Source organism: Rhinoraja longicauda, chromosome 13, assembly GCF_053455715.1.
Source record: "Rhinoraja longicauda isolate Sanriku21f chromosome 13, sRhiLon1.1, whole genome shotgun sequence".
In the NCBI taxonomy this organism is placed as follows: domain Eukaryota; kingdom Metazoa; phylum Chordata; class Chondrichthyes; order Rajiformes; family Arhynchobatidae; genus Rhinoraja; species Rhinoraja longicauda.
This window is the reverse complement of record NC_135965.1, coordinates 18175718-18188123: the sequence shown is the minus strand read 5'-3', so window position 1 is coordinate 18188123 and position 12406 is coordinate 18175718. Positions and strand designations below refer to the sequence as shown.

At 48.4% G+C, this 12406-nt stretch overlaps 1 protein-coding gene across 1 annotated transcript in view; it reads right to left on the bottom strand.

Moving 5' to 3' along the window:
- Window positions 1–11337, bottom strand: part of rnf13 (ring finger protein 13) — a 190037-nt gene extending 178700 nt beyond the window's left edge. The window contains exon 1 of the mRNA XM_078410455.1: window positions 11201–11337. The gene's annotated coding sequence lies outside the window, so the exon portion shown is untranslated. The remainder of the gene's footprint in view (window positions 1–11200) is intronic.
- Between the last annotated feature and the right edge of the window lie 1069 nt (window positions 11338–12406).

The window sequence follows — 12406 nt, the reverse complement described above, 5'->3', positions numbered from 1 at the left end:
CAAGGTTAAACGAATATGATGTCATTTCACAACACAGTCCAAATGCAGTAATCTCCTTCGGACTGCCATGATACCCATACAAAGCTGCTAACATGCTCCAATCTGAAAGGGCCTACTAAACAGGCATCTCTGGGTTAAATTATATTATATTATTCTTACATTTTTAGCAAAAATTCTCACTTTTTACTAAAGTTATTCGTCCATTTAGTTTTAAGAAAACAAATATTTATCTTCCTCCACATAATCCACTACGGTCAGAACCACAGCTTTGTTCAAAGATGTATGATACGTTGTTATCAAGGAGTGCTAACTTGATGATCTGATCATGTTGGGAGGGAGAGTTTGCTCATAAATTCAAGATCAATTTTTTAAAACAGAAAAAAGCAAACATTCATTTGTTACCATTCATGTTTTGTAGGAAGTTTCCAAAAGTTGTTAACAGACACTGAGTGCACTTAAAAAAAAGGACAAAGTGTTGGAGTAACTCAGCAGGTCAGGCAGCATCTCTGGAGAACACAGATAGGTGACATTTTATATCAGGTCTGTTCTTCAGACTGATCCCGTCCCGACCCGAAACCAGCTAAGCATGTTCTTCAGAGATATTGCCTAATCTGCTAAACTTATCCAGCACTTCATGTCCTTTTTTGTACACCAGAATCTGCAGTTCCTTGTTTCTATTAAGTACATTTGAATGTAGTTACTGTTGTATGATTACAAAAGTCTAAAGCTAACAAGGCTTAAAAATAAAATTGAAAATTGCTGATGTTTCATATCTTGGAAATCTTATATACACGATAAGGGCAGCACGGTGGCGCAGGTGGTAGACCTGGGGTGCAGAGTTTAAACGTTCTCCCTGTGACGACACGTACATCCTCAGAGTACTCAGAATTTCCTCCCACATCCAAAAGATATGCTGGTTTAAAGATTAATTGGCCTCTAAATTGGCCCCAGTATGTAGTGAATGGTTGAGCAATTGGGATAAAAAGAACTATCGTGAACGAATGATCAATAGTCAGCGTATACTCGATGGGTCAAAGGCCCTGTTTCCATGCAATATTTCTAAAACCAAAACTGAACATGAACTCTACCTTTTGATTTAATTCATTCTTCGGATGTAGACATTGTTGGCAAGGATCTTGTTTTCCATGGAAGAACAAGAGACTGCAATATTGGAATCTGGAGCCTCCAGCAGCACTTTTTTTACTATTTATTTTCCCCTCCAAATTACCTTTTGGACAGAGCGAGAGCAGTTTAGGGCAGCCTCATTGGTTGGTCTGCAAGCATGCAGAAGCTAGACTGGGTAAGGTTGGAAGATTGCTTTCCCTGAAGGACACTGGTGTTTGAGAATAGGTTTTAGAATCCGATGGTTTTATGGAAACTGTACTGATAGCAGCTTTTTAATTCAATATGCAACTGGATTTAAATTTCCCAGCCACCATGGTGGTGGTCAAATGCATATCCAAATAACTAGTCCTATAACGTAACTATCCTAGCCCCCAAACTCCATACCCATACTACCCAAATGACCAAGTCCGCTTTCTCAGTAGATACACACAAAAAGCTGGAGTATCTCAGCAGGTCAGGCAGCAACCCTGGGGGAAAGGAATTCTCAGTACTGCATTAATGTTTCAGTTATGTGCTGAAGTACTATAATGGCTCTTGTCACACCATTTAAGCTGGACTGGATATTTGGAATCACAAGGAACTGCAGATGCTGAAATCTTAAGCAAAACAAAGTACTGGAGTAACTTAGGGGGTCAGGAAATGAAAAGCAACGATTTGGGTCAGGACCCTTTGTCAGACTGACTGCAGGAGGGAAGGAGAAAGTTGGAACAGAGCTGGGGGTGGGACAAAGCCTGGCAAGTAATGGGTGGATACATGCGACGGGAGGTTTGATTGGCGGATGAATGCACGAAAGTTGGTGATGAAAAGAAGACACGCATAAGGGTACAAAGGCAAGGCCTCTGCTGAGGACAAACCGTTCAGCATTGGAGATGGAGTGGCGAGGGAATCATGACTCAGGAGAGGCATGTGCAGGGTTTTTATGATATTGGAAAAGTGTGGCAAGTTAGAGCATAAGATACCTGGGTCATTAAGTAATCTGTGAGACAGTAATGCTTCCACTCTCACACTTGCCAGGGACAACTTTCTTAAGCCAGTTCTTGAACATCGAGATAGGCGCAAGATGCTGGAGTAACTTAACTGGCCAGGCAACATCTCTGGAGAACATGGATAGGTGACGTTTCAGGTCCAAATCTGAAACATCATCTATCTTTTTTCTCCAGAGCTGCTGCCTGACTAGCTGAGTTACTCCAGCACTTTGTCTCTCTTTGGTATAATCCAGCATCTGCAGTTCTTTGTTTCTACGTCTTGAACAGTGAGGCCTGCGCAACAAAAGACCTTACTGTTGTGAAAGGAGAGCTCTACCTAGAAATGTTTTGCCAACTGGCTCGGCCAATTTCCCAGGATTGCAACGGATTTGTTTACAAATGACCAACATTCACATACATTGAAAGTTAAAAATGTTAAAATTTAAACTCAATTAATTGTATTTAAATTAACTTTAAAACATACATAACCAGCAACTTGTTTTCTCTCTTAACTGCTCCTCTGAATTCAAATGCATGGAATGGCTGAACATGCAACTGAAAGAAGTTGTTGTTTCACTAATATTCCTCATGAGGAATAATAGTCCAGCTTTGGAGTTCTACCTACTTCCCTGTACTCAATGCCAGTTTCAGTTTACTCAGTTGATAGGCTTTTGGCTGTGCAGCATAGCGTCAGGGACAAATACCCCAGTATAACCCAGGTACACAAACCCTAGTGTACATTGACAAAGTAGAAAGGGTTAAAAGCTTCAAGTTCTTAGCAGCAAAATCACCAGCAACTTGTCCTGGACCAGCCATATCAAAGCCATGACCAAGAAAGCACACCAACGCCTCTACTTCCTTAGAAGGCTTAGGAAGTTTGGCATGTCCCCAACAACCCTCATGAACTTCTACAGATACGCTGTAATAAGCAATTTATCCAGATGCATGGGGAACAGTTCCATCCAGGACCGCAAGAATTTGCAAAGAATTGTGGAACCAGCCCAGACTATCACTCAAACCAACCTCCCTTCCATTGACACCATCTACACATCAAGCTGCCTCGGCAAGGCCACCAGCATAATCAAGGACACGTCTCACCACGGACATTCTCTCTTCTCCCCTCTCCCATTAGGCAAGAGGTAAAAAAGTATAAAAAAGCATACCTCCAGACTCAGGGACAGTTTCGTCTCGCAACACGCAACAAAAAAGCTTTTCACTGTACCTCGCAACACGTACTGCCCCAAGCAGCTTAAAACTGAACACTGGCATAGAGTACTTACCACTACTACAGAGCAGTCTCATTGAGAATGCACATTTATATCAAAAACATTTGTTTACTGTGCCTTGTCGCAGTTCTCCAGGACTTTGGTTCATGGTGCAACTTTTTAGCATTGGAGCATTGTGTGCAGTTCTGGTCGCCTCAATACAGGAAAGAATTGGAGGCTTTGGAGAGGGTATAGAGGAGGTTTATGAGAATGCTGTCTGGAATATAGGGCTTCGGCTACCGGGAGAAGTTGGATAGACCTGGAGTGTTTGCTCTGGAATGTTGGAGGTTGAGGGGAGACTTCAAAGGTTCAACGGTTAGTTTATTGTCACGTGTACCAATTAAGGTGCAGTGAAACTCGAATTACCATGCAGCCATACTAAAAAAAGCACCAAGACACACAACTACATAAAAGTGAACATAAACATCCACCACAGCGGATTACCCACATTCCTCGCTGTGATGGAAGACAATCTTCTTCCCTCTTTATTCTCCCGCGGTCGGGGGAGCCGAATCAACCGCAGTCAGTGCGATCGAAGCTCCCAAAGCCGGCGATTGAAGCCCTCGCGTAGGGGCGATCAAAGGTACCGCGTCCGGGCGGTCGAAGCTCCCGCGTCTGGGCGATCGAAGATCCTGCACGTTGAAGCTCCCGAAGTCAGTCACTAACCAGGAACCGTGAGCTCCACGATGTTAAAGTCCGCAGGCTCTCGCGGTTGGAGCTCCAGGGTTGATCCTCGACAGGGATCATGAGCTCCACGATGGTAAGTCCTGCAGGCTCCCACGGTTGGAGCTCCCGAAGTCAGTCTCCAGCAGAATCCGCCAGCTCCTCGATGTTAGGCCGCAGTGCGGACGGAGATACAATACAGAAAAAAATCGCATCTCCGTCGAGGTAAGAGATTAAAAAAGGTTTTCCCAACCCCCTCCCCCACCCTCCACATAAAACAAGCTAAAAAACACTAAAACATACATTTAACACATACTAAAAAAACAACAAAGGAAGGGACGAGACAGACTGTTGGCGAGGCTGATAGAAGTGTGTAAAATTATGGGAGCCATCAATAGGGTAGACAGTCAGAACCTTTTTCCGAGGGTGGAAATGTCCAACACTGGAGTGTATAGCTATAAATGAGAGGGGGAATGTTTAATGGAAATGTTTGAGGAAAGTTTTTTTATGCACAGAGTGTGGTGGGTACCTGAAATACATTGCCAGGGGTGGTGGTGGAGGCAGATATGATAGAAGCATTTAAGAGGCTTTTAGATACACACATGGAAGTGCAGGGAATGGAGGGATATGGATCTGTAAGGCAGATGAGATCAGTTTAACTCAGCATCATTTTTGGCTCAAACATTACGGGCTGAAGGGCCCATTCCTATGCTGAGGTGCAGGAGGAGGCCATTCTGCCCTTTGAGCCAGCACCACCATTCATTGTGATCATGGTTGATCATCCACAATCAGTAACCTGTGCCCAACTTCTTCCCATATCCCTTGATTCCACTAGCCCCCAGAGCTCTATCTAACTCTCTCTTAAATTCATTCAGTGATTTGGCCTCCACTGTCCTCTGTGGCAGAGAATTCCACAAAATCACAACTCTCTGAGTTAAAAAGTTCCTTCTCACCTCAGTTTTACCTCACCTCACCTTGCCCTCCTATTGTCCATTTTGATCCAATTTAATCCAATTTGCTTCACTCGATAGGTACCAAATCCTTTTTGGTCACTTTACTCCACCAGCTGACCAATATGGGTGTCTTTTATTCAACTTAACTCCTGCAACCAACTACCTTTTCTGCAGACCCTTCATTCCCCATAATTGTCTGTCCTAGCTTTTGTGCAGCAATCCCTTTGCCATGAAAACGATGCCATCTTCAACTGATCAACTTCCTTCTCCAGACATTTCTCCTACATTCTCACCATCTCCTCTCTTTAGAATTCTTTCAAGCTTTGCTCGCCCTAATCTTTCAGTTACCACCAAGAACTCTCACTCTCTCATATAACTATCAAATATTTTGAGATACTTTTCTGCACTGAATTTACCTTATTAATGCAGGTCAATTAACATACAGTAAACTACATAGTTTTTGTTTTGTATTTTGTGACAAAGTAAATCATGAATCCATTTCTGCTTCACTAACTTGAAACCATTCTTGTTCTGGGAAGTAGCACATTGGCATATTTTTACTTCAATATTCTTAAGTACTATTTGCCTTTAAACTAATTGTTATGGTACAGCCTTGCATCAATTCTTTATGCAATTCCAAACAGAACTTTATTGATTAGCAAACCACAATTGCTTAAAACAAAGCTGGCAAGCATTTATTTGAAGTTGAAGCCAAATTTGTACACTGAAATTTCCTTTTTAGCCCTTTGGTTCTTATTTAATACAGTGAGGAACCCTGATTGTATCTTCCATATGTATGTGGACTCCCTGATGGATTTAGCTGCATAGGGGTTTTGAGAATATATTACCAGCTTTTTTATGAATCTCTTAATAACTGAGCGTTCTTATACTCAAGCTCATAAAATCAATGTATAGTATTTTTGAAATTGATCTATGGTGTCAATTGCACACCGAATAAAGAATGTGATCATCATTCTATTTGTTTTAAATTGTTTTTAACCTATTCTTATTTCTGACACTCCTCCCTCATTAGGTCACCTTGAATGTGACAACCTGCATTATATATGAAAAGGAAAACTAATGGTGTTTGCAGTTTGTTTGCTTATGATTGGAAACTATGTTTGGTCTCTGATCTTCCTGCTGCAGCTATTTGCTTAAGTTGTTAGATGTCAGTTCTGTTGTGTTGTGTTGTAATGCAATGTACCCTCCCCCCCCCCCCCCCCCCCCCCCCCCGAACTCTGTCCTATGTGAATATATAGATATCCAAATCTAAATACTAACAGAAGCCGTTGGGGCAGGCACATTTAAAAGACATTTAGACAGGTACATGGATAGGAAAGGTTTAAGTGGTGTACGGGCCAAATGGGACTAATTTAGATGGACATCTTGGTCATTGTGAACAATTTGGGCCGAAAGGCTGTTTCGGTCCTGTATGACTATGACTAACTACAAGTACACACGACAATACCAATGTAACAACTCCATGTAATAGTGATTACTCTAAACCAGTTAAAAAGAGATACAAAATAATGTATTTATTAGTCTAATTTCAATGCACCAACTTCTTTGCAGAAATGACTACCTTTCATAAAGAGCACTGATGTACAGACAGATGTTGGGATGCAAGCCCGGACGGACCGCCTTGAGAGTGACAACATAATTGAATAGGGTGGTAAAGACCTACAGCATATTTGCCTTCGTTGGTTGAACATAAAATCTGTAATTCACACTGCAGCTGTACAAAGGGAAGTGGTAGAAGCAGCCACAATAGCAATGTTTAAGAGGCACATGAACAGGAAGGGGGAAAAAGGGACATGGGCTATGTGCAGGCAGATGGGACTAGTTTAGATTGGCATCAAGGCCAGCACAGACATGGTAGGTCAAAGAGCCTGTTCCTGCACCCTGCTGTTCGAGGGTCTGTTTCCTCAGCCAAGGGAAACATTCTCGTTGCATCCAGCCTGACAAGCAAGCCCTGCAAGAATTATGAGAGTTTCAATGAGATTATTTCTCATTCATCCAAACTCCAGAGAATACAGTCCCAGTCTACTCAATCCCTCCTAGTACAAAGATAACACGAAACTGCAGATGCTGGAATTTGGAACAAAGAATAGAAAACAAGAACTCAGCTGGTCAAAGCCCACAATGTTGACTTGCATCATTTGCCTCCACAGATTCTGCTGAACCGCCGAGTTGTTCTGGCGTCGAATTTTACTCTCCCATGTCTCGAACCAGTCTATAAATCTCTCCTGCACTCCCTATATGGTAAATATATTCTTTTTTTGATAGGGAGACCAAAGCTCACCAAAGCCTGACAGAACCACAGCAAGACTCCCTCTTTTCTGTATTCAAATATTCTCACAATGAAAGCTAATACGTTTTCATTGTGAGAATAAAAACCTCATATTTGCCCCCCCCAATCCTTTGCTGCATGTTGGATTTTGTTCATGTTTCCAAGCACACCCATATTCTTTGAAACATCAACACTCACCATGTATAAAATAAAAGGCAGACACTAAATACTGGAGTAACTCAGCGGGACAGACAGCATCTCTGGAGAGAAGGAATGGGTGACGTTTCGGGTCCGGACCCTTCTTCAGACTGATGTCAGAGGAGTGGGCGGGACAGAGATAGAATGTAGTCAGAGACAGTAAGACTAGTGGGAGAACTTGGAAGGGGAGGGGATGGAGAGATTGGAAAGCAAGGGCTATTTGAAGTTAGAGAAGTCAATGTTCATACTGCTACCCAAGCGAAATATGAGGTGCTGTTCCTCCAATTTGCGCTGGGCCTCACTCGAACAATGGAGGAGGCCCAAGACGGAATGGTCAGATTGGGAATGAGAGGGGGAGTTAAAGTGCAGAGCAACTGGGAGATCAGGTAGGTTACGGCAGACTGAGCAGAGGTGTTCAGCGAAACGATTGCCGAGCCTGCGCTTGGTCTCACCGATTTTCCGAAGTTGACACCTAGAAAAGCGGATACAGTAGAAGAGGTTGGAGGAGATGCAAATGAACCTCTGCCTCATCTGAAAAGACTGTTGGGGTCCTTGGATGGAGTCGAGGGGGGAGGTAAAGGTGTTGCATCTCCTGCAATTGCAGGGGAAAGTATCTGGGAAGGGGGTGGTTTGGGTGGATAGGGACGAGTTGACCAGGGAGTTGCGGAGGGAACAGTCTCTGCGGAAAACAGAAAGGGGTGGAGATGGGAAGATGTGGTCAGTGGTGGGATCCCGTTGGAGGTGGCGAAAGTGTTGGAGGATTATATGCTGTATGCGATGGCTGATGGGGTGGAAGGTGAGGACAAGGGTGACTCTGTCCTTGTTGTGAATGGGGGAGGGGGGAGCAAGAGCGGAGCTGTGAGACCCTCGTGAGAGCCTCATAAAAATATAAAATAAACTTGGCTTTTCTGTTCATTCCTGCAAGTGATGACCTCACATTTTTCCTTACACAATATTCCACATCCTGATTGGCTTCAGGAAGAGGTGGAGTGCACACCCCAATTGGTGGTGCCGAAGTGGTGACGGTTGAGTTTCAAGTTCCTAGGCATAGATATCACCAACAATTTGACCTGAACCCCACTCCTACTTCTGCAAAAGACTGAGTCTCCAATGATTCTTCCCAACTTTCACAGATGCACTGGAAAAAGTATTCTATGGGGATATATCATAGGTTGCTTTGGTTTGCCCAAGACCTCAAGAAATTGCAGAGTTGTGGATGTAGTCCAGTCAATCACACAGAGCAGCCATCCACATTTCATGCTGTTTCAGAAAAGCAGCCAACACAGACAAGGACCCACTTTTCCCATTTCCCATCAGAAAGAAGCTCAAAAGCACGTACCGCCAGACTCAGGAACTATTTCTTCCCTTTGTTATCAGACTACTGAAAGGTCCTCCCATAAGTTAGAAAGTGGTCCCAATTTTCCAACCTACCTCATTGCGGGGCCTTAAACGTTTTCCTATTTACTGTAATACATGAATTAGGTTGATTGGTTCATGAACTATAAAGATGGTGACACTTTGCAGATAGGAATATACCTACAACCTCTTAAAGCTGAAATCTGCAGCCACAACTACAATTTAAAAACCCAGAAAGAAAAAAAAATCTGGTCAATAACCTCATTATTGTGGGATCTTGTTGCATATAAATTGGCTATCTCATTTCCTCACACATTGCAGCCAATACATATGCTTCAATGGTTATCAGGTCCATTACAATAAAAGGACATGACTGACACCACAATATTTCTGGTCTTAAATGTTCAACATGTGCATCACATGATGATTTGTAATTCACCACAGCAGATATAGGTAATATAAATTTAGTTTTCAGCTCCAAGCCACATTTTCAATTGAGTTGACTTCACACTCATACACCTTCTTGATAAAAGTCAAGAAACATCTGTTAGCCAACAGAAAGGTTTTGCAAACCCATGCAGTCCACTGTGGACAATTACTGAACAAAATAAACTAAAGACTTTTGGTCAGTTGGGGGATGGTTTCAGGGGATTAATTCTCATTCTAAACTTTAATTAAATTTTGCAGTTGGCAAGAGGGGGGGGGGAAGAGGGGGGGGGGAAGAGGGGGGGGGGAAGAGGGGGGGGGAAGAGGGGGGGGAGAGGGGAGGGAAAGAGGGGGGGGAAAGAGGAGGGGAGAAGAGGGGGGAGAGAGGGGGAGAGAGGGGGGAGAGAGGGCGGGGCGGGGAAGAGGAGGGGGGGGCAGGGAAGAGGAGGGGGGCGGGGAAGAGGAGGGGGGCGGGGAAGAGGAGGGGGGGCGCGGGGAAGAGGAGGGGGGGCGCGGGGAAGAGGGGGGGCGGGGAAGAGGGGGGGCTGGGTGGGGGAGGGATGGGATGGGGGTGGGGGAGGGATGTGGGGGAGGGATGTGGGGGAGGGATGGGATGGGGGTGGGGGAGGGATGGGATGGGGGTGGGGGAGGGATGGGATGGGGGAGGGATGGGATGGGGGGGTGGGGGAGGGATGGGATGGGGGGGGTGGGGGAGGGATGGGATGGGGGGGTGGGGGAGGGATGGGATGGGGGGGTGGGGGAGGGATGGGATGGGGGGGTGGGGGAGGGATGGGGGGGTGGGGGAGGGATGGGGGGGTGGGGGAGGGATGGGGGGGTGGGGGGAGGGATGGGGGGGGTGGGGGAGGGATGGGGGGGTGGGGGAGGGATGGGGGGGTGGGGGAGGGATGGGGGGTGGGGGAGGGATGGGGGGGTGGGGGAGGGATGGGGGGTGGGGGAGGGATGGGATGGGGGGGGTGGGGGAGGGATGGGATGGGGGGGTGGGGGAGGGATGGGATGGGGGGGTGGGGGAGGGATGGGATGGGGGGGGTGGGGGAGGGATGGGATGGGGGGGTGGGGAGAGATGGGGATGGGATGGGGGAGGGATGGGAGGGTGGTGGAGGGATGGGATGGGATGGGGGGTGGGGGAGGGATGGGATGGGGGGGTGGGGGAGGGATGGGATGGGGGGGTGGGGGAGGGATGGGATGGGGGGGGTGGGGGAGGGATGGGGATGGGGGGGTGGGGGAGGGATGGGATGGGGGGGTGGGGGAGGGATGGGATGGGGGGGTGGGGGAGGGATGGGATGGGGGGGGTGGGGGAGGGAGGGGATGGGGGGGTGAGGGAGGGAGGGGATGGGGGAGGGATGGGATGGGGCGGTCGGGAGGGAGGGGATGGGGGGATGGGGGAGGGATGGGATGGGGGGGTGGGGGAGGGATGGGGGGGTGGGGGAGGGATGGGATGGGATGGGGGGGGTGGGGGAGGGATGGGATGGGATGGGGGGGTGAGGGAGGGAGGGATGGGGGATGGGATGGGGGGATGGGGAGGGATGGGGGCAGGGATGGGATGGGATGGGGGGAGGGATGGGATGGGGGGATGGGGGAGGGATGGGATGGGGGATGGGATGGGGGGGATGGGATGGGGGGATGGGGAGGGATGGGGAGGGAGGGATGGGATGGGGGTGGGATGGGGGGTGGGGGTGGGTAGAGGATGGGGCGGTCGGGAGGGGATGGGGAGAGGGAGGGGATGGGGGGGGGTGGGAGAGAGGGGATGTGGGAAGAGAGGGGATGGGGGGAGAGAGGGGATGGGGGTGGGAGGGGAGGGAATGGGGAGGAGAGGAAGGAGATGGGGGAGTAAGGGAAGAGTCAGAGGAGTGGGGCAGGCCCCCAGCAGCGTCTCCTGAAGGGAGAAACCGCCGCCACTGTCACGGACCGGGCCCGGTGGGCGTTCACACCGTCGCTTACCTGTCAGGCGAAAGCTTGGGCACCGGGCGGAGGCGTCACTGGTAAACAGACGCCGCCGCAGACCACATGAGAGGGGAGGGTAGGGGAGGGGAGGAGAGCGACTCGGGCCCGGAACCCGTCACCACGGGAGCCGCTTCGGCCCCGCCCCCACGGCGATGGTCACCGCCCAACGGCCGCGACTGCCAATCAATCCCGCCTCGCCACGCCCTCTGCACCACGCGATTGGTTAATCTGCCAAACGCTACGCCCACCGGCCCCGCACCTGCCAATTATCTCTGTACTGGTCCCACACACTGGCCCATCCGCCCTTCCTCACACTATTGGCCAACCTGCCTGTCACTCAGCTCAACGGCCCCGCTCCAGCCAATCAACCCCGCTCGCTCCGCCATGGTACCGCCTCCTCCCCCACACCATTGGTCTATCAACCCGTCGCTCCGTCTAACGGCCGCGGGGGACTGCCAGTCACGTGGGTCGTCAGTCACGTGGGCCTCCCGGCCACTGCTGCGGGCGGATTGGTCCCGCCCCCCACCGCGTTTCTTTTGTAACAATAACTCCGATTGGCTGACCGTCAGGACCCCGCCTATTCTCTAGATTGTTTTATAATGCCGGATCTGATTGGCCGAGGCTCGTGACCGCGCCCAGTCTCCTGGGACGAGCGCGTCGCTGTCCTTGACTCTGGAGGCGGACACAAAATGCTGGAGTAACTCAGCGGGTCAGGCAGCGTCCCGGGAGAGAAGGGAATGGGTGACGTTTCGGGTCGAGACCCTTCTTCCAGACCTTGAATCTGGAGGACCTGGGTGGATATGGAGGAAAGAAAGAGAAAGGGACGGAGAGGGTGTGGTTTACCTGAAGATGGAGGATTGAACATTCATATCGTTGGGTTGTAGACGACCCAGGAATATAGAATAAAGCACACCACAAGCACAGGCCCTTCGGCCCACAATATCTGTGACGAATGTGAGGTGATGTTCCTCTAGTTTGCGTTTGGCCTCAAAATTACATTCACACAGGTTACTTCAGGCAGTTCACAGCTCCCACAGTCAGCAGGATTCAAACAGCAGAGGAAACCTAATAGATTTTTGAACCATTGCCTCAACCACTCGGCCACAAATACCGTACGAGCACCTTGTCCGTGATGGGGGTGACCTTTATCTTAAGAACTTTATCTTAAGAAATGTCAAAATCCCCTGCACTTTCGTTTGACTC